The 22,397-nt window shown below is 47.0% G+C and overlaps 1 long non-coding RNA gene across 1 annotated transcript in view; it reads left to right on the forward strand.

The window, feature by feature from the left end:
• The window catches only part of LOC138566022 (uncharacterized), a 28,405-nt gene extending 6,399 nt beyond the window's left edge, over window positions 1-22,006 (forward strand). The window contains exon 3 of the long non-coding RNA XR_011301790.1: window positions 21,329-22,006. This is a non-coding gene — a long non-coding RNA (uncharacterized lncRNA). The remainder of the gene's footprint in view (window positions 1-21,328) is intronic.
• The last annotated feature ends 391 nt before the right edge of the window (window positions 22,007-22,397 follow it).

The following is a 22,397-nucleotide window of genomic DNA, read 5'->3' on the forward strand; positions in this document are numbered from 1 at the left end:
GCAGACGCCTCATCTTTTGCCTTAGGAGCCGTGTTGTCACAAGAGTGTCCTATCTCAGGCAAATTGCACCCCGTGGCATTCCATACTCGCAAATTCACCGAAGCGGAATCACACTACACTGTGATGGAGAAGGAGCTTCTGGCCGTCATGGATGCCTTCCGTGTCTGGCGTCACCATCTACTTGGTGCCAAACATTGCATCACTGTGTATTCCGATCATCAGAATTTACAAGACTTGGCCTCCCTCAAATGTGTCAATAGCAGACAAGTCAGATGGCACCTGTTCTTTGCTGCTTTTGATTTTTCGCATCATGCACCGCCCGGGTGTCGCGCATGGCAAAGCTGATGCCTTGTCCCGTTCCCAGGGGGGGGGGGTTCTCTGCCACTCTATCCTGACACTCTTCTGGACAAAAGTCATGTGGTATGTCTTTGCACCCCGCCTCTATCATTGCTCGACTCCGTGCGTGAATGGACGGCCCATCATCCCGAGCAACTGGTGGAGTGAGATCCGGTATATCGCGACGGGCATGATCGAATGTTTCTCCCCACCACTGACACCCGCAATCTCGCCCTCGAATGGTCTCATGACGCCCCCATCAACAGTCATCCCGGGCAGAAACGCACTATGGATCTCTTGAATCGTTGGTGTTGGTGGCCTTCCATGAAGCGCGACGTGGATAGTTACGTGGCCTCATGCTCTGTTTGTGCCCAGTGCAAGCATCGTAGGGGACGCCTGGTAGGCCTGTTGCGACCTCTACTTGTACCCCCGAAACCATGGCACACGCTGACCATGGACTTTGTGACTGATCTCCCCAGGGTCTGTGGATTCGATTCCATATGGGTGGTGGTGGACTCGTTCACAAAAATGCCCCATTTTATCCCGTGTGCCCCAGTCCTGGCTGACCTGTTTTTTGATTCAGTGTTCCGTTTGTTTGGGTTGCCCTCCGTTCTTGTCTCTGACAGGGGTTCTCAATTCACCTCTCGTTTCTGGCGTGCTCTGACCCGTTTGCTCGGTATTGATACACGGTACTCTTCGGCCTATCATCCCGAGACGGATGGACAGACCGAGAGGACCAATCAGACTATGGAGCAGTACCTACGCTGTCTGACCATGCAGCGACAATCGAACTGGCTGAGTGTGCTTCGCCTTGCTGAATTCGCATATAACAATGCGATGCATTCATCCACGGGTGTCTCTCCCTTCTATGCTCTGTATGGTCAGCACCCCAGGGTCCTACCTGTCCCTGATCCTTCTTTGTCCGCAAATCCTGCTGCTGCGGCTTGTGTCAGGGACCTGACTTCTGTTCACGCTCAGACCCTTGTCCATCTCCGTGAGGCACAGGTCTCCATGACCCGAAGTGAGCTGCGGTCCCGGCGTTCGCGGTGGGTTCCCGGGTGTGGCTGTCTTCTCGACATTTGCAGTTGGTGGGCTGTCGCAAACTCTTACCCCGCTTTGTTGGTCCGTACGTAGTGTCTCAGGTGGTCAACCCAGTGGCTTTTTGTCTGGTGCTTCCAAGTTCCTGGTGCATTCATCCCGTTTTCCATGCCTCTCTACTGAAATTGTGTCCTGACTCTTCTCGTCTCCGTGCCCCGGTTGCTCCTGTATCCCTGGATTCCCCCGACGTCTTTGAGGTGTCTGCCATTTTGGGGTCCCGTATCTGTAGGGGCCGCTTGAAGTTTCTGGTTGATTGGGTGGGTTACGGTCCAGAGGAGCATTCCTGGGTCTCTGCGGTAGATGTCCATGCCCCTCGCCTTGTGGCCCGTTTTCATAGGGAGCATCCGTCCTGCCCACGAGGTCATGGGCCTTTGGGGCGAGGGGCCATGTCATGAAGTGTGTGTACACTCCACATAGAACACTGCTAACATACCCACAGCACGACCCTCTGCGTTACACCATAGTTATACGGTCCGAGACTCACCTGCGCAGAATGGTCTTCAGGATCGAGAACGACGTGCCTGGTGCAACATGCAGACTCGCCTGCATCCGTTTCTGCATTGGCACTTGCCTTGGCTATCGCGTGCTAGGAGGATCGGGCTGACGCTTCCGCGTCGCGTGACGGTTCGGTCCCGCTCACGTGACTCCTTGCATCTATCACGTGTTGCTGATGCGCGTCACGTGATCCGGAGGTGCTCGCTATTTAAACCCTGATTCACGGAGCAGACCTTGCTTCACAGCTATTATCTATGTACTGTTTGGCGATTTGTTCTTTTTGATCCCACGGATTTGTTCGACCTCGGATTACGTTACCTAGACTTCTTTGGATTGCCCTTTTTGTTTTGGTCACTTGGAACTGCTACACTGTTACCGAATTTGGACTGTTTATCACGCTGCTTTGGACTCTGATTCTGGTACCTAAGAAACTCAAGTCCTCCGGAAACTTCTCTACGCAATTAAGACATCAGCATAGGTGGTCTTGCCTGCAACATTCGTGAGCTGGTCTTGGCTAGACTGGGACAGCTGCTTACCTGAGTCTCGGAACCAATCCCCATCACATAGGTTCCCTGTGCCCTGTTATACATCAATAGGTAAGCCTCTCTTGATTCCTTGTACACCCAGTCACTGTCATTGCCTGATACTTGTATTCATTAATCTTTCCTTTTCACTGGCTTCGGGGTCTTCGAGGTTCCGTGGATCCAGGCATCGACATCTTCCACCTGTGGCCTCAAGGGTTGCACAGGGAGTGCCTTTGACTTTCCCTGTGCGACACTTGGGGACGGAGGTATCTCCGGTCTACACGACACTCAAGGCACAACACCTTACCTGAATAACACTGTACCAACAGGTCAACATCTCAAGTCACCTAACCTGAGGATTATTGTACCAACAGGTCACAATCCCAGGTCACCTAACCTGAGGATCACTGTACCAGCAGGTCCAACACCTCGGGTCACCTAACTTGAGGATCACTGTACCAAAAGGTCAACACCTCGGGGCACCTGGAATTCATTTCTTCGGAATGTTGTGATTGGTGCCCATCTCCTTTTTGTAAGCTTTACCTAAATTCTGTTAACCTTTTTTCCCCTCCCGAACCCTTTTCCCTGCTAGCGCTCAGAAGCGACTCGGCTATGCATGCAGCAGGTTACAAGAATCAAAATAACAATTTAAATGGTTTGGTCACTGAGGGAATTCTGCCGTTCTTTGTGGCTGTTCAGGCTACCTGTGATGGGTAGGCATCACCCTAATCACAACCTCAACCTGTACCCAAAAAGCGAGTATAATTACCAACTTCCAGCCAGTCTGCATTCTGTATACAGCCAGTAAGGTGAGGGTACTTGCCTACAGAGTAAATGCCAGTATTTGGGTGCGTGGGTCCGCCCACGCTTTCGATAATTAAGAAGAAGAAGAAGTATTTGAGTACCCCATTTTGCAATTGTCATGTGCTCCCAGTGCCATCTAGGGAGCACAACAGAATTGCTGCCCTTTCGGCTCGCTGGGAATCAGGGTTGACTGGGGGTTGCACCTTATTGACCAGGAGAGGAAAAAATGACTTACGCTGAAAGCTATTCACAGTTTAGGGCTTTTGGTCTCACAGTGTCTAACTAAACAATTGTTAATCATTAGGTCGAGATCTGAAAAATAGAAAAAGACTAGACATAAACATTTTTCTAAAAATTAACTTTTAGGAGATTCAATAGTGACAACAAAAGAGTCGCCCACATCAGAGGATGCAGAAACCCAAATCCTTCTAGGGCAAATGTTCCAGTTTCCTGTAACTTACATCGAGAGGACCCATTACGTTTGGACTTAGCTGCAAACAGGTCCCTTCTGTTCAATTTTCATCATTTGCACTTCGGGGTACGAAAGAGAGGTGTAAAGTGCAGGCAAAATAACCTTCATGCCTCCTTTTGGCAAGATGCCGTTGAAGCTAAGTAAAGGCTACCTGCCATTTTTGCATAGCATGCAGCGTGTACAATGGATTCCTATGGAATCTGCTTAGTTTTTACTGTTGTAAAAAGCGTGAAGATTTTAGAAGAATCCACAGCATTCACACCAGCATGAAAATGTCATGCTTGCATAAATCTGTAGAGGAGCAGGTGGATGCCTCTTCTCTGGTCCTTGCCCCCTCACCACCGTCCTATTGGAGTAGCAGACGAAGCGCTACAGTTGAGAACCCATACATGAATCCATGCAACATTCCTATACCACGTAGAGTGTATGAAAGACGATATGCACTCAGGCAGCCATTCAGATTATACCCTCACATAGAAGCAGAAGAAAGATGTTACCAGGAAGGGTGCCCACTACCAAGATGCCAGAATGCAGTTATGAGTAATATGGATGAACTCTAAGTAAAATCTGAAGATGACAGAATGATGTCATAAAGGAGATGACGAAACATATGCCAAAACGATATTAAACATTCTTAAAACTGACAATGTAACTGAAGCACGAAGAGAAACATGTACCTAAACACAAAGTAATCGTAACTATAAGAAGATGAAATAACGTGCTGACCAATAACTGTAAATACGCTGTAACGCAAGGTAGAAAAGATACGTAGGAGCTTGCTAAAAAGAGGTATACATACAACCTTTAGGACGGTAATTGGAAAAAAATGGATGACGGCCTGTGTTAAGAAATCAACCCTGTTACTGTCACAATGCCTGCCCCCAGACATCTGGAACAGATCTATCTATCCAGGGAACAGGCATCCACGAAGACCCAGGAATTCCCAAAACCCCGCCTAGGGGCTATATGGATTCAGTCCTGGCGCCATAGGCGCCAGGCTCATATTGCCATCTTTAAACTGTGCAGGTCATCCTGCAAAGAACTCACGTACAGGCCATCATGAGGCCATGAAGGGACTACTTTCCTTTAGGAACTATTTTACTACTTGGGTGTGGTACTGGAACTCTTTGCCTGGGAACTACTTTCTTGATGCTATTTAAACCACGCCCGAAGAGCAGCACACGCTTCGTGTTATTCTGCATCTCAGCAGCGTAACGCTCACCGTGTCTGCAGTCCAGTATTCAGTCTACAGCTACACCCGTTTGTGTCCAGAGCCGATCCTAGAGAAAAGGAAAGAAGAAGAGAAGGTTAGAACAGGAAGATTCCCATTTGGTCATCATCTTCTCCTGGAGCAGCCGCACCTGTGAGAAACGGAAGAAACATTAAAACAACTGCGTCGCATTGCCAGTTGCAGCGCCGCGCCATACTCACCTATCATTAGAGTATCTTCACGACCCAGCGCGGTGCCCTTGAATCGCCTCTCGCAACATCAGCATCTGAAAAAACAAGAACAAACAAAAGGTGACCGGGGTTCGCCAAAGGCATTCACTTACTTAACGCAAGATACTTACTTGGCATATTACCGCTCGAGGCAGCGCTGGTCACCATTCTATGCTCGACATTTTCGCAAAGGCGCCGCACCTGCAACGAAGATAGAGAACTATTGGTTAATCGCACTTGGAACAATATTACTTGCTAAACAGTGCTTGGTGCAAACTGACTCTTACCAAGGCGCTACCTTCATCCATCGAGGCGAACTCGCTCCTTGGACCACGATGGGGAAAGGTATGAAAGGAGCATGAGTGAATAAACAGACATTTGAACTCTAAAATAACTATACATTTGGTTTACACACAACTTACCTCTGAGTCATTATTTGTCTGGAACTCTGCCAAATACCTTCGGATCAGTGAAGTAACTGAAGTTCTACGCGCCCCTGCACTCCAAACGCAGGATGGAGAGTTCATCCTTCCTAACTATAAGGTGAGACTTTACGAAGGGGAATACTAGAAGTTTTCGGGAAGATAGTGTTAGTGTGAACCCCTCTACCACGGGTGGCTAATTCCCTTTACTGCTTCTAGGAAAATCCTCTTGCGGGCCAGGCAGATGAAACTGAGTGGGCAAGTGCAGTCGATCATCACTTCACTACGAGTCACACTGGTGGAGACCGCAGCAGTCCAGCTTCGTTCGGCACCCCCGTGGAATCCAGGTGAGCGTGACAGAACACAAACCCTTACTACAAATCTCCACCCGGGCGTCATGGAGACCTCAGAGACTGACCAATTAGCCCAACTACTGGGGGAACTTAGGGCTGAAGTGCATTCCGCCCGTCAAGAGACTAATGCTCTCAGGAGAGAACTGATTGTGGCAAAAGAACGTACGGATGACCTCGCAGGACAATTACATCAAGCTCAAGCAGGACACACACCTTTACCTGGACTCGGGGGAGCTACTGCCCAAGCTCAATCAAGTAATCCAGTACAAGTGATTTTACCAGGGACAGTCCCTTTAGCACCACCAGAACGCTTTGCGGGGGACCCTAAAAAGTTTGCCGTGTTTATGAACCAGTGCCACCTGCATTTTTTATGTAAACCTGGAGCCTTTCCGAATGATCAAGCAAAGGTAGCCTTTGTACTATCGTATCTCAGCGGCAGTGCAGCCGATTGGTCTATTCCACTAGTCAACCAGGATGACCCTCTTCTTCGGGATTTTCAGGGTTTTCAACTAAGCATGGAAAGACTATTTGCCCGACATTCTCAAGGCCAAGCTTTGGATAACCAACTTTTGTCCTTGCGTCAGGGTAACCAGGATTTGCTGACCTACATCGCAACTTTCAATAGGTTGGTGGTAGAAACCGGATGGCCAGAGGTCAAGCGGATTACGCTATTTCAGCGTGGGCTTCGAGGTGAACTAAAAGATGTTTTAGCACAAGTAGTGAACCCACCTCAAGAATGTGCTGAATACATTAACCAGGTTGTTCAGTTAGATCACAGACTTCAGAATCGAAAGGCTGATCGGGCTGGATTCGAGAATCGAGTATTGGTAAGACCTAAGGACAACGTCACCCCCAAAGGAACTGATGTACCAGAACCCATGCAATTGGGGGGGGTTAAAGAACCTTTGACTCAAAAAGAAAGGACAGAAGGCGACAGTTACAATTGTGTTTGTATTGTGGAACCTCGGGGCATTTTTTACGGGATTGCCCAGCGAAACCACCTAAGAAGGTGGTAGGAGTCGCCGACAAAATCAACATGGAATCAGAGCCGGGAAACGACCGCGCCCGACAAGCGTAGAGGTCCGCTTGCCGAGCATGAAGAAGGACACTCAGACCTTGCACCTAATCATACCAATGGTCCTTATAGATCATCGACAGCCATCTCGTATGCACGCAGTGAGAGCATACATTGATAGCGGAAGCCATAGGAAACTATATGGATCAAGAATTGGCTACAAGGATGAACCTGTCTATGCGAAAAAACCACAACTGATGTAATCACCACCGTCGATGGGATTGAAATAGCTTCCGGTCCAGTAACTCATTCAACTATGGAGATGACACTGTTGGGTCAGGATGGGCATCGAGAGAACACTGTGTTTGACTTAATCAAGGCCTGACAGTTCCAAATAATTCTGGGGATGCCATGGTTGGAAACTCATAATCCTTGTATTGACTGGCGAGAAAAGAGAGCGACCTTCTAGGATTGTGCACACACTTGTTACCCTGAAAGAACTTTGATCAAAGAACTGGCTACGGTCACGAATCCGACAACTCAACTACCCCAGGAATACCAGGAATTTCAGGATGTTTTCCAAAAAGACCAAGCAAACACGTTACCACCCTACAGATCATACGATTGCCAGATCGATCTCCTACCTGGCGCTCAAGTCCCATGCAGTAGAATCTACGCCCTCACAGAACCCGAAAATCTTCATTTACAGCAATATTTGGATCAATACTTAGCTAATGGCTTCATTCACCCGTCCAAGTCTCTGGTGCATCGTCTTTATTCTTCGTTCCTAAAAAGGAAGGGGACCTCAGGACTTGTATTGACCATCGCGCATTAAATCAAATAACAGTAAAAAACCGATACCCTTTGCCCCTGATCCCAGAACTACTGGACCAAGTGAAAGATGCTCGTATCTACACTAAGTTGGACCTTCGAGGGGCGTATCATCTGGTACGCGTAAAAAAGGGCGACGAATGGAAGACTGCCTTCCGTACCAAATACGGATTGTTCGAATACTAGGTGATGCTTTTCGGGCTTTGCAACGCACCGGCAGCTTTCCAGTATTTTATGAACGACGTCCTTCGCAAACTCATAGACGTTTGTGTTGTTGTATACATAGATGATATCTTAGTATACTCTTCATCTGAACAAGACCATGTGAAACATGCTCCTGCTGTATTAGAAAAACTACGTCAGCATAAATCATATGCAAAATTGGAAAAGTGCGTTTTTCATACTTCGGAAGTCGAATTCCTTGGATTTATCCTGACCCCCAAATGGAGTTCGAATGGATTCACGAAAAGTGGATGCAATCCTCAAGAGGCCCTCACCTACCTCAATTAAAGGGGTACAGAGTATGCTTGGATTTGTGAATTTTTACTGCAGATTCATTCCTGATTTTTCACATCTTGTACACCCCATCACAGCTCTTTTGCGGAAGAATAAATGCTTCCAGTGGACTAAAGAAGCAGAAAAGGCCTTTCAAAACCTAAAACAGAAATTCACTTCAGCTCCTGTTTTAAAGCACCCTCGCTCAGAACTTCCATTCATGGTTGAAACAGATGCATCCAGCTTAGCCATGGGAGCTGTCCTTTCCCAAAAGGATCCTGAGACTGGTCATCTTCACCCGGTGGCATTCTGGTCACGGAAATTTTCAGCACCTGAGTTAAACTATGCAGTTAACGACAAGGAATTACTGGCCATCAAGTCGGCGTTCAAGGCCTGGCGGCATTATCTTCTCAACACACCATCACCGTAATCACGGATCACAGGAACTTACAATATTTGAAGACAGCCAAGGCTCAATCATCATGCCAACTTAGATGGGCCTTATTTTTTGCGGAATATGATTTTGTGATAACTTACCGACCTGGTTGTCGAAATGGCAAAGCAGATGCTTTATCTCGTATTGGAATGGGAGAAGCATATTCAAATCCAGAACCAGTACCCATAATCTCAGAGAGAAGAATTCTTGGGATAACTACTCTACAGACTCTGGACGACGTCCATAAAGAGATTCAGCAGCTTTTCGACCCTGCAGCCTTACAAATCTGGTTAAAACAAAGGCAAAGATTATTCAGTCATCGATCACCTACCATACTATCAAGGACGTCTTTACCTACCAAGTAAAGAACTACAAGAACATGTTATCTCCAATTATCATGAGTCTTTGGTAGAAGGGCATCCTGGGATCGCTAAAACCGAGGCCAAAATCAAAAGACAATTCTGGTGGCCTACTTGGCGGAAAGACATTAAGTCATTTGTACTGTCTTGCGGTATTTGTGCCCAAAATAAGACCCAGAAGAAGAAACCAGCAGGTCTATTACAACCTTCCCCCATGTAATGGGTACAACACCATCCTAGTAATAGTCGATCTTTTTTCCAAAATGGCTCATTTCATTCCATTAAAGGCTCTACCTTCAGCCTCGACCTTGGCCAAAGAATTTCTAGAACATATTGTCCGAATACACGGATTCCCCTCCGTACTGGTTTCAGACCGGGGAAGTCAGTTCATTTCTCAATTTTGGAGGAAATGCTGTCAATTGGCCCAAATCGATGTAAGACTATCAACCAGCCACCATCCTCAAACCGATGGTCACACTGAGAGGACCAATCAAACACTAGAGCAATATCTACTGTGCATGTTACATCGAACCAAAGGCAATTGGAAGGACATTTTGTGGATATCCGAGTATGCCTACAACAACTCATTGCACTCAGGAACAGGACAAAGTCCATTTTACACTATATATGGATGGCATCCTCGAACCTCTGAACTCGACCCGCCTCAACACTTACAGATGCCCACCGTGAGCAACCTACACGCCACTATAACACAGGCTTTTAAAAGTGCAACCGAACATCTGAAACAGGCTAAAGAGAGATACAAGAAAACCGCAGATCAACATAGAAGCGAAGCTCCGAAATACCAGATAGGAGACCAAGTTTGACTAGCTTCAAGACACATACCTTTAAAGGGAACTCACACCTTTAACCTTGAGTATTTGGGACCTTACACTATTAAAGCCATTATTAACCCCGTGGCTGTCAGATTGGAGTTACCGTCAAATATGCGAATTCATCCAGTCTTTCATGTTTCACTTTTAAAGCCAGTACTGCCAGGGACAAGACTAACCAAACCACCTAATCCCATCCTAATAGACAGAGAACCAGAATTTGAAGTTAAAAATATTTTGGACTCAAAAATAGTCAAATCAAGACTTTTTTATCTGATTGACTGGAAAGGTTATGGTCCACAAGAAAGGTCAAGGGAACCAAGTGACAATATTCATGCACCTCGACTGGTGAAAAGGTTCCACCAGAATTTCCCTGACAAGCCGGGGCCAGTAAGAAGAACCGCCTTAGGAGGGGCTTTGGGGGGGAGTGCTGTCATGATGCCTGTCCCCAGACATCCGAACAGATCCATCTATCCAGGGAACAGGCATCCACGAAGACCCAGGAATTCCCAAAACCCTGTCTAGGAGCTATATGGGGTCAGTCCTGGCGCCATAGGCACCATGCTCATATTACCATCTTTATACTGTGCAGGTCATCCTGCAAAGAACTCATGTACAGGCCATCATGAGGCCATGAAGGGACTACTTTCCTTTAGGAACTATTTTACAACTTGGGTGTGGTACTGGAACTCTTTGCCCGGGAACTACTTTTTTGATGCTATTTAAAACACGCCCGAAGAGCAGCACACGCTTCGCGTTATTCTGCATCTCAGCAGTGTAATGCTCACCATGTCTGCAGTCCAGTATTCAGTCTACAGCTACACCTGTTTGTGTCCAGAGCCGATCCTAGAGAAAAGGAAAGAAGAAGAGAAGGTTAGAACAGGAAGATTCCCATTTGGTCATCATCTTCTCCTGGAGCAGCCGCACCTGTGAGAAAGGGAAGAAACATTAAAACAACCGTGTTGCATTGCCAGCTGCAGCGCCGTGCCATAATCACCTATCATTAGAGTATCTTCACGACCCAGCGCGGTGCCCTTGAATCGCCGCTCGCAACATCTGCATCTGAAAAAACAAGAACAAACAAAGGTGAGTGGGGTTCTGCCAAAGGCATTCACTTACTTACCACAAGATACTTAATTGGCATATTACCGCTCGAGGCAGCGCTGGTCACCATTCTACGCTCGACAAAGATGCCGCACCTGCAACGAAGATAGAGAACTATTGGTTAATCGCACTTGGAACAATATTACTTGCTAAACAGTGCTTGGTGCAAACTGACTTTTACCAAGGCGCTACCTTCATCCATCGAGGCGAACTCGCTCCTCGGACCACGCTGCATGGGGAAAGGTATGAAAGGAGCTTGAGTGAATAAACAGATATTTGAACTCTAAAATAAATATACATTTGGTTTACACACAACTTACTTCGGAGTCATTATTTGTCTGGAACTCTGCCAAATACCTTTGGATCAGTGAAGTAACTTAAGTTCTACGCACCACTGCACTCCAAACGCAAGATGGAGAGTTCATCCTTCCTTACTATAAGGTGAGACTTTACGAAGGGGAATACTAGAAGTTTTCGGGAAGATAGTGTTAGTGTTAACCCCTCTACCACGGGTGGCTAATTCCCTTTACTGCTTCTAGGAAAATCCTCTTGCGGGCCAGGCAGACGAAACTGAGTGGGCAAGTGCAGTCGATCATCACTTCGCTACGAGTCACACTGGTGGAGACCGCAGCAGTCCAGCTTCGTTCGGCGCCCACGTGGAATCCAGGTGAGCGTGACAGTTACCTCAAAAGACGAGCCTAATATTGCAAATTGAAAAACTGATAAAGAAGCTGTTTTTGCATGCAGAAAAAGGTAGTACCTTGGCCTGGGATCAAGAAGGCTATTTCGAGAGATGGGTGCAAGGCACAAAGGGAGTCGAAGGAACGGATCATATGCACAAGACATATTTCTGCTAAGATTATGAGAGACAAGGACATTTGCAAGTGCCAAGTATTGAACAATCACGAGGGTGGAGTGAGCAAGTCTCTAAAGGCCAGAGAGGGTAATGCCACCCTGTTTAATAAATCAATTAGTCTTAAATAAGAGGCTGAAATTGACAAAATCATGGTCTCCTAACACTTGACTAAGAAGTCGAAAACAAGGGCTATTCATTAAAAACCCAGATGGAGATAGTGATCTGCTCATACCCCCTCAATGTTCCAGAACAGTGAGCAGACTACGAGGTCAACTACAAACAGAAGGCCTAGGCTAAGGATCAGGTCGATGAGATATGATGGACTAATTGTGAAAACAAGGAATGAATTGATGCATCTCAAGCGCCTAGGTTTTATTTCTACTCATGTGCTGCTAAACAAGCCGAAAGTCCAAGGTTGGATGGGGTTTGGAACCAATCATAAAGCCTGCCACGTATTTTCACATACGATGTTGCATTTACAAAACTGCTGCCGTATTCTCTGCTATAATCAGTATACTACGTATATAAAAGTAACTCAAGGTGTGTCCTACAGACAAAGGGCAGCCAATGAGATATTAACACTTATATGATTCTATAAGTAGATATGTTCCCCACATCCAATCCCTTCCGGTAGTAGGGTTTGCGAAATTCCACGTAGGTTGATGTCATAAATGACATATTAAAAAGTATATAAACCCTGTATAAACAAGAGGAGGTGTGATTATGCATGCATCTATTTTAATAGCTGTACAACTCCCTGCTTGCTTTCGTTGAGATTAAAGCAATATTTTACCATCTTCCTTGGGTCTGTCCGGTTATTTGGTCTAAGATATTTACTAGGTAATTCCATTTAGCGCAAAGAGGATGCTTCAGAGTGCTAGAGCACGAATCCTGTCACATTGGTATGACTCAGTGGAAAGGGAAGGTAAAATAGTAAACAATGATCCATGCCCCCACACCACCATACGAATGTGTTAACATGAGTGACATAACATGAATGTGTAAACCATTTACACATTGATGTTACTCATTCATTTTAAGTTACTCCTCAATGAACTTGAAGCTCCACCCCCAGTGATTCAGAAGAAAAAAATGGCTGCCAGAGATGGAGTTACTTTATTCTCTATTCTCAAATTTGAGTGGTCTTGGTGATGCTGAAGATACTCCCTATTACGTGGGGGAGGCTCAGAGCATCTGACTGATGAGACCATGCTGGAGAGGGAGAGAGTGAAGTTGTGTTCAGCAGATGCCCCAGTCTGCGCTGGCGGCGCTAGAGGGGCAGCTGGCATAGCAGGCCCCCCTTTTGGCCCCGTGCATCCGGCTCGCCTCCCCTGTCCAAGGGGGTGTGGAAGGGGCATGCCTACAGAATGCTGCTGAACCAGCGAGCCCTAGGGAGGCACATAAATTGGCCTGGGCTGCAGAAGCTCACCCTCTTTGCAGCACAGGGTCATTGCCACGTGTAATTATGGAAAGAGAGTCTCTGATGGGGTCCCCCATTCGGGGACTACAGAGTATGGGGTGGTCAAAGGGACAGAGTTAGGGTCCAGACAACAATCAGTCTTGGGGGGCTCTGTGGGGGAAGGGTCTTTGGTGACAATTGCGCCATTATTATCAGGGAGATCATCATTGGCTTGGCACATCCTGAGGCAGGTAAAGGAGCGCAATTGGGTGTGGGAGTACTTTGATCTGTTTTCACTATTGTCTCTGGAGACAGCAGGTCCACATATAACAGTAACGAAGAAAGATGATAAAAAAAAGACACAAAGGGTATAGAACTGAGGAAACAATTGGTAACTGGACAAATGCTTTTTCTTTGTTGGCAGCAGTAATAATGGATTGGTTCCCGGAGCAGGGGCTGGCATTGTGGAAATACAGAGACACAATTGTGGATGAGCAAAGGCACCATGGGTCTACGGGCTAGATTGACTATGACAGGGACTTCAGGTCCAAGATGGCGCAAGTCCCTGTGATGACTTGGGATCAAAAGGTCATGGAAGGTTGAATGACCAATATGGGGGTAAGAGAGAGGTCCAGCCAACCGAGCGACGAGGAAGGGAACATTTCCCGGCGGGCTTGGCACGGGAAGTTTGGTGAAGGGAGTAGAGAAAGTTGGCAACCCTTTCGGCAGGGCAAGCAGACCCTCAGGGGCAAGGAATGGCCACACAGGGAATGGCTTGCAGGGTGCGGCCAGGGGGAACATGGGATTGGGGAGGGGGAAGGAACAGCACCTGCAAGCGCTTTAATGGGGTCACTGCCGCTTTGGACAAGGTTGCAGGTTTGCACACATATGCGAGAAATGTAAGGGCGCACACCCAGCCACAGTGTGCCACAGGTCTCAGGGGTCACAGAGAGGAAGAGGTCAGAACAGGGGTGCACGATAGAGAGGGCCTGGTAAAGGGCCCTTCACAGGTGAACAGAATCGACCTACACAGATTGTTAAATGATTACCCCAGACACAAAGAGCAGGACCTGCCATCGGCTGACAAACTACCTGACATTGTGAAAAATATAGTATAATAAAGTAGAGCGAACTGGGGAGAATGTTGGGCCTGTTTGCAGCGCCACTCTCCCTAACTTCAATGTGTCCCCACTAGGCGTGGTCCCCAAAAAAGAACTAGGGAAGTACAGGGTTATCCACCATTCATCTTACCCAAAGGGAGAGTGAGTGAATGATTCTTTAGATCCCGACTACTGCTCGGTGACTTATACATCCTTCGACCAGGCAATGCATTTCATGATGGAGGTGGGTAAGAGAGCACTGTTGCCAAATGTGGACATTGAGTCCGCTTTTAGACTACTTCCCGTTAACACGGAGAGCTTCCATCCATTGGGTTTTCAGTGGCCGGGTCAGTTCTATTTTGACAGGTGCATGCCCATGGGGTGCACACTATCATGCACTTTCTTTGAGCAATTCAGCTCGTTCCTGGAGTGTGCTGCATGCAGAAGGGAGCACAGGGGGGCAACTATGCACTACCTGGATGATTTCCTCTTTGTAGGGAAAGATGGGTCAGAGGACTGTGCTGCCACACTGGCATCATTTCAGAATCTGATGGGAGAGTTGAGCATACCACTGGCCCTCAACAAAACACAGTCCCTGGTACAGGTGTTCACATTTCAGAGCATAGAAATAGACACAATGAGGGTCACATATAGGCTATCCAAGAGAAGGTGGAGGGCCTGGTTGCTGAAATTGACAACAACAAGGACAGGACAACTCTTGAAAAAGTTCAGCAACTGCCTGGGAAGCTCAACTTCGCAGCCAGAGTAGTGCCAACAGGAAGAGTGTTTGCCAGAAGGTTGGCAAGAGCAATAGCAGAAGTGGCCTTCAAGCATCATCATGTCAGGTTGAGTGCACCCCTCACGGACGGCATGCACATTTGGTGCAGTTTCCTGCAGGGGTTCAATGGCATTAGGTTCTGGCGGGCCCTGTGGGTGATCAGCAAGGAATTGCAGTTTTACTCTGACGCTACAGGAAAGGAGAGTTGCAGGGTTATCTTGGGCTCACAATGGTGCACACAGTGGCATGAAAATGGGAGATTGAATAACATCATGGCACTAGAACTCTCCCAAATTGTAATGGCCCTCCTGTTGTGACCGGGTGAGTTGTGCAACAGGAGGGTCCTCCACAACATGTCTATGGTACAAGCTATTCATTTGCAATCTGCCTCATGCCCAGTGGTCCTGGGATTGTTAAGAAAGAGGGTTCAGGTTTGTCTGTACCAGAATATTGAGTTTAGGGCACACCGTGTGCAAGGTATTGCCAATATCACAGCTGAACCACTCTCTCATTTTCAGTGGGAAAGGTTCCAAATGCCCATCCATGGGCACAACGACAGGGAATTTTGTTCAGAACGGAATTGTGGCAGCTGGTATCACAGACCTGACCGTCTGGGACCTTGGGGAGCCCTTGCTCACTCCAGAAGTGCGGTCCAGGTCCCAGCGGAGCTATGGTAAATTCTTGAGTATGTCTTGGGATCTAGGACACACGAGAATGGGTCTGAAAGAGGAAGTAGAGAGATTTCTCATTGGGGCACACAAGCAAGGGATAACAAGGAGCTGGGAGGCAGGGCACTTGGAGGCATTAGCCTTTTATACCAAACTGAGCAGAGCAGAGGACCCCACCAAGGGCTTCATGGTGTATGCCACTCTTAAAGGTTGGGGGAAGATGGAATGAGTGAGGAAGGACAGTCGCAAGCCCATCGATTTTGATTTACTAGTAAAACTGCTGCGGGCACTGCAAGGGGTATACTCAAATGTTTTTGAAGTAACACTTTTCAGGGCCACATATGCTGTTGCAGTTTTTGGGGCACTATGACAGAAAGAACTGGTCGCCACAGGTGAGAATGATTAGTCGAGCAGGTCGCTGGGAATGGGGGACGTGTCTTTCGCAAAGATGGGCATGAAACTAAGAGTAAGGAGGTCCAAAACAGACAGGAGGGGAAAGGGAGCCGGATAGATGTGTACCAGGCATCAGACCAGGAGAGTTCCCCTACCGGCAGCTTTCGCGTTACATGGCAGCCAGGCCACAAGGGGAGAATACCTGCTAGTGTATGGGGATGGCTCCCCAGTAACTCTTTTTCAGTTTCTCAAAGTGTTGGCATGAGCATTAAATAAGGTGGAATGACACGGGGGTGGTTGGTCTTCACATGGGTTCAGAATACGGGCGGCCACCACAGCATTCCAGCGGGGAATGCCCAGAGCAGCAATAAAGACGGTGGGAATCTGAGTGTTGCAAAATCTATGTCAGACCAGAGGGGCAGGAACTCACTGCGCCACTGACAAAGTATGGGCTGCTAGGGGCAAGGACTGGAAAGAGTGTTCCGCCCGAGGGGGGGCACACAATGGTTTATCGAAATGGGAAGAATTGTTCAGGTGCATGTACAGGTACCATTGGGGATGGGGTCAGGGATATTTGTAAAAGTAATGGATGGTTTTGTTTTTGAAACCAGTAGATCGTAGAGAGTGGGTCATTGGCCACTCCGTCATCATGCGAGCGGAGCGGCAAGCACATGTGTGGCCATTGAGAGGGGTCAATTTAGGATTTAAGAACATCAAACTGGTCTGGCTGGGCACACCAGGCATGTCATGTATTTATTTATTTATTGCTTGCTTGTTAGGTGCTTATACAGCAAGTTAAATACTGTTTTAAAGCACCCACAGCGTGAGGGGATGGAACAAGGGAGTGAAATACATTACAATGGCATGCATTGCTCCCCTGTGTGCGCACGCAGCTGGAAAGATTTGGAGCACCTAAGAAGCTCATTGAGAACCTGGGGTGGAATGACCTTGCAGACCTGCGTAGAGGTCGGTTATTGAAAGACATGCAGGAGAGCATCAAAATATTGGGGCGAATGCTCCTGAAAACAGAGATTGTTTGGTCAGAAGTACTGCTAAGAAGTGTGTGGAGAGGAGCAGGGTCCAATGTGGCCATGGAGAGGTTTATTCAGCAGGGTTTCTCCAGACACCGGTTGTTGTGTGAAAAGACCCAGTGCATTTTTCAAAGGACAGGGTTCACCTGTCCACCGAGGGCACATATCTTTTTAACATGAGTCTGTTCGGAGTGTTGACAAAGGGAGCATGCACATAAATGGAGATGGTGAGTATTGTGACAGCACGATGAGATGTGAGGAGGAATGAACTAGTGGGGGCATTATGGGTTGCGGGGGGGCACTCCCAAAAGTGAGGCAGAGTTACAGGGGCGGTCCTAGAGAAGGAGGTATGCTGCGGTCTTGCCGCAAGCTATACCCTCTTGCTGCATGAGCCAGGATGGAGTGATACGGGCACTGACACCACTAGGGACCGTTGTGACTCATCAACAACAGAATGCAGTGGCCTGGTTCGCTGTATTGAAAGAATATGGGAGTGACTGAACTGGCAGCAGGATACCAAGAACAGAAACCGAAGTGAGGAACGCTCAGCGGTTTAAAAATGAAATAAGTAAACATAGGAATGGCAGGAAAGTATTTGTAGGCCAGGCATACTTGTGGCCTGAGCAGGGCTAGTACCGCCCCTTAGGAGGACTCCAATAAAGTGATCACGGTTTTTCCAATCAAAAGTGGTGTATGTCAAAGTTATTTGAGGTAACAACGTGTGATGTGATGTATTCCAATGTTTTGGGGGGGGGGGGGGTTCACTGGAGTTAGCCCCGCTATGTTCTGAGTAGAGAGTGGGGGAGCTTTGCTTTTGAAAGGAGGGGCAAGGGCAGCTGACTGAAGGAACGAATGAGCTTGGTGGGAGGCAGTGGAAACAGGGTAGCATTTGTTTTGCATTAGGGGAAGAGAATGGGAACTGTGCACTGTCGCAGCAGAATGCAGTGGTGTTAGTGGGGCAGTGTGGCTGTTTTCTCTTAGCGGGAGAGTGTGTATGCTGGGAGCGGTGCTTGAGGTGGAAGGATTGGGAGCGGTTGGCTGCTCTAGTGAGAATGTTGTGTTTTTCTGTTAGGGAAAGACAGTGAGAGGTGGTATAAAGAGAGGGGGCGGGTAGAAGGAGACAGCGGGAGCTTTTGGCGTGAGTGATATGTCTGCTGTTTGCAGGGTGGGCGCTGTTAGAGGCGGGCAGAGAGAGCTTTTTGCTGGTAGACGAGGGTATGTGTAATCACCGAGAGAACGGGCCTGGTGAGCCAGAAGAGGGAGAAGGACAGATGGAAAGATTCCATGTGCTAAGCTGTGATCCATCGGATGCCATTCCATGGCTGGGCTCCTGGCAGTGAGTCCGCACTTGTGGTGTGTGAGGTCACCAGGACTCTCAGACTGAAACTGCAGCCTCATGATTCACAGTCGCGTCGCAGAGAGTAATCCTTACCGTAATAACAACAGCATGAGGTAATCACACAGACACTTGAGGATTCCAGAGCGGCCAGCACACATCCTGAAGAAAAGGAATCCACACACGAGCTTAGTGGGGTGTCCCTGCAGGCTGGGGCTCCACCACAGAAAATGGGAGGTGGGTGGGTCGTTAAGGAGCGACTGGGAGGCCGAGTCTGGGGGGTTTGTCCTTTATTTTATTCTAATTTGTAAAGGGTCCATACCGCAAACTGCTTCAGAGCGCTAAACTCGAAAAAGACAATGCACGAATAGATAATGGCCAGACCCACCGACAATAGTCAAGAGAAACAATGCGGTAAATCAAAGTGGTAAAAAGTGGAGGTGATGGAAAGTCGAGCCTAACTCAAGTAGGAGCTGTTTTAGAAAAGTTTGAAAAAATGGGGCCAAGTAGGCCATTTTGAATCACATTTGGCTTGGTACAGGGATTCGAAAGTAGTATAAAATAACAAAAACTGTCCTGTGCCATTTCTTAAGAGTGAAGAATAACATGGCGGAAGCTGTATAAGACATGCTTTACTTCAAAGGACTGCGGGAGATGGGGGGGGGAAGGGTGGAGGGATACTCAAACCAAAGAGACCTGGGGTACAGAGGAGCACCAGTAGCTGTAGGTCAGCCCCCCACTGTCTTGGGAGGATAGCTCAGGGGCAACGTGCTCACCTTGGAAGCAAGGCAACACAGAGCCATACAGTTTTGATCCCCGGGTCCGCGCTTAGAAACCTCTAGGTATTAAGCATGTTATAAATAACAAATCATATCATATATCATATCATATCTGTCTGAAGGGCGTAGTCAGAGAGGAACTACGTGAAGGCTCTGCATGGTAACTGGTTTTCCAAAGAAGAAAGCGAGCAGAGTTGGAAGCTGGTCTGTTGAGTGGTGGTGTTCCAGCCCAGGTGGTGTTGCCAAGAGGTAACGTAGTCAGTGTGGTGCTGTTGGAATATTAGTGAATGTAAAGACGACGGCAGACACGCTAAATTACTGCACTGCCCGGTTTTTGTAGGTCACTGGTGGCTGTATTAATTGGGGGGTCAATTGGAGATCAAGTATGCAACTAATTCACCTGTTTCTCTGGAAGAAACATGAACAGATATTTGTAGAGGATCTGGGGTGAATCTGTTGTGTGGCATAGACATTGCTTGGATAATTAAGAACAAGCACCGACTACTTCCCTTGCTTATCGTATCTTGTCTTTTCGAGTGAGTATACAAAGTATTACATCTATCCCAGCGATGGTCAAATGTTTTATAGTGTCAACAAATGTTTCCCCTGACTACTTCTTCAGGGCGAAATAGATCACATGACCTGGTTTCAACAGGCCAAACAGCTGGATCTACTGTAGCTTCAGATGTAGCTACCAGGAATGGTAAACAGAAATCCCAGAAAGACGCCACTGGTGATTCGATCTGGTAGACGGAAATGTGGTGAAGGGGAGATCAGTCTCAGGGTGAGTTCTGGGTGCATCAACCTGTCTGCTAAGCAGGGAATAGCCAGGGAGAAATGGTATAAGGGGCTGGCTGGTGTCTGCTTTTCTAAAGAAGGAGGTCGCCCAGTTTATTTTGCCAAGAGGTAACATGGCCGGTGCAGAGAGTGAAGGGCTCTATCCTGAATCAGTTGTAATTTTAAAAGCCATTGGTTGGTGGTACCCAGCTGTGCTCTCTTACAAGATTAGAGCCCTAGAACACCAAAGCCTGGGTGAGCATAGTACTGTGAGTACTCCCTAGGAAGGGACAGCTCCTGATGATCAGCACTTTCGAAAACTGCATTAAAACGGAATCCGAAGGACACCACGGAATCAAGCAGAACACCCATGCAGGGACGTCATTTCACCAAAATGCCAGGGGTGGCGGAAGTGACATCACAATGGCACGCCCCCAAGAGTGGCATTACAGGCAGTGATGTCGTTTGAGCCTGCCCCGTGTGACATCACATAATGTGATGTCATTTGACCACGCCCCCACGTGGCCTCAGCGGAAGTGGCATCTTAAAGCATTATCCCGCAGTACACTAAGAAAAATATGGTTACGCTATCACTGTATTTTGTGACGTTTCATACAAGAATGGATCATCATATGTGGCAGTGTGTCAAGGCCTATGTTGCCATGGGAAGTGTATGAACCCAAATCCCCTCTTTATGTGGATCAGCCCTGTTATTTCAACAGGACTACAGAGTGACATCACATTCTGGGGGGACAGGGATGGATAGGCGGGTATAGGGATAGGGGAAAGCCAGGATAAAAGGGGAGAGGGAGAATATTTCTCCTAAGAACATGTATTCTTCTAGTCAATGGCATCCACAGTCTTCAATGATTTTGGCACTTAGCCCATTTTCTTCTGATTCAACAAGTTACCTTCAGTGTTGTGTTGTACTGTTTGCAGTTATTTCATGGACTTCATTACTCCTGCACAAAACAGCAAGACGTCTCCGATTTTCATCTCCTTCAGAACCTAGAGCTAAGTTTAAAATGGGTTTGATTAGTGCATTGGCAAATACTGCTACCTGATCATCTTCCTGTATCTCTTAAAAGTGCTTGCATAGCTCAAGATGAGCAAAACATGTCAAGTTCTTGTTTCTATCCATTACTAGTATCGCGCTCTCACACTTTCAAACAAGGATCCATTTTTTTGTTTCAGGTACACATCCTGCCATACATGGTCTGCAGAAGTTTGGTGTGTTACAAAACCTGATTACCAACGTTGAAAACCTGTTATTCCACTTATGCAGTGCTTCTGCATTGCCGTTCGAGTGCTGCATCCTTACCCAAAATCTGAAAAGGAGTGTACTCGGAGTACTCTGCGTGCAAACCTGCCCTGTCCATCACACATTTGAAGGATGGGTAGGTATTATACCCACATCCAGAAAATAGAGATCAAGACTCCATCTTCCTCCTTGTACTCTCGTGAGGCTTCTGGTGTAACACTTGGGGGGCATGGGGCTTGTCTCCATTAAAACATGTGGCAAACATACAGCATTATTCACAATTTACGATACAGCAAACGTCTCTTTATGCCTTTAATGTTCCACATCTGTGAAATGTAAGATAATATATATAGATGTAGATATGTAACAAGATCGTAATTATCTAAAGCCATTATTTTGATGAGCAAATAAATGTTCCCATTACACAATAGAACAGGCGCAATGGCGTCTCCCCTTCTCTTTTACTATCCTAAATAGTTTTAAGACAGATGAAAATATGAATTTGTTTTTTTTTCTCAAATCCTTCTGAATTGCATTTAGATTTTGTGACCTCTTTGTGATATTTTGTTATTCTCTGTTTTCTGATGTAGAAACACATTGTAATCATATGGTTCCCAAGAAAAATATATAGAAGTGCATTTACGTTACTCTGATGAGACAGAATTAGGGTAACTTTAAATAAAGGTCCCCAAAGATTAGCAAGAAGTTCATGGCATTTCATCAAAAAGAGAAGAAAAAAGGCTTGATAAAAGCTGCACCATTTGTTGCATGGGTTTTCTTTTTAAAACACCTTTCCACACTAGGCCTCCATCCCTTCAGCATCAAAGTAAAGTGATTGAACGATTATGAATTCAAATTACAAGGTCCTTTAACAGCAATTATGTGTGGGACAATAGAGGAGAGACACATGGGGACAAGATCTATAAACATGTTACCACTAATGGGAGGGACAGGTGTGGGTTTGGTTAGGCTTCACGTGAGCGTCTGTGTACAGTGTTTCCT

This window comes from Ambystoma mexicanum, chromosome 2p, assembly GCF_040938575.1.
Source record: "Ambystoma mexicanum isolate Mex_15411 chromosome 2p, UKY_AmexF1_1, whole genome shotgun sequence".
NCBI lineage: Eukaryota > Metazoa > Chordata > Amphibia > Caudata > Ambystomatidae > Ambystoma > Ambystoma mexicanum.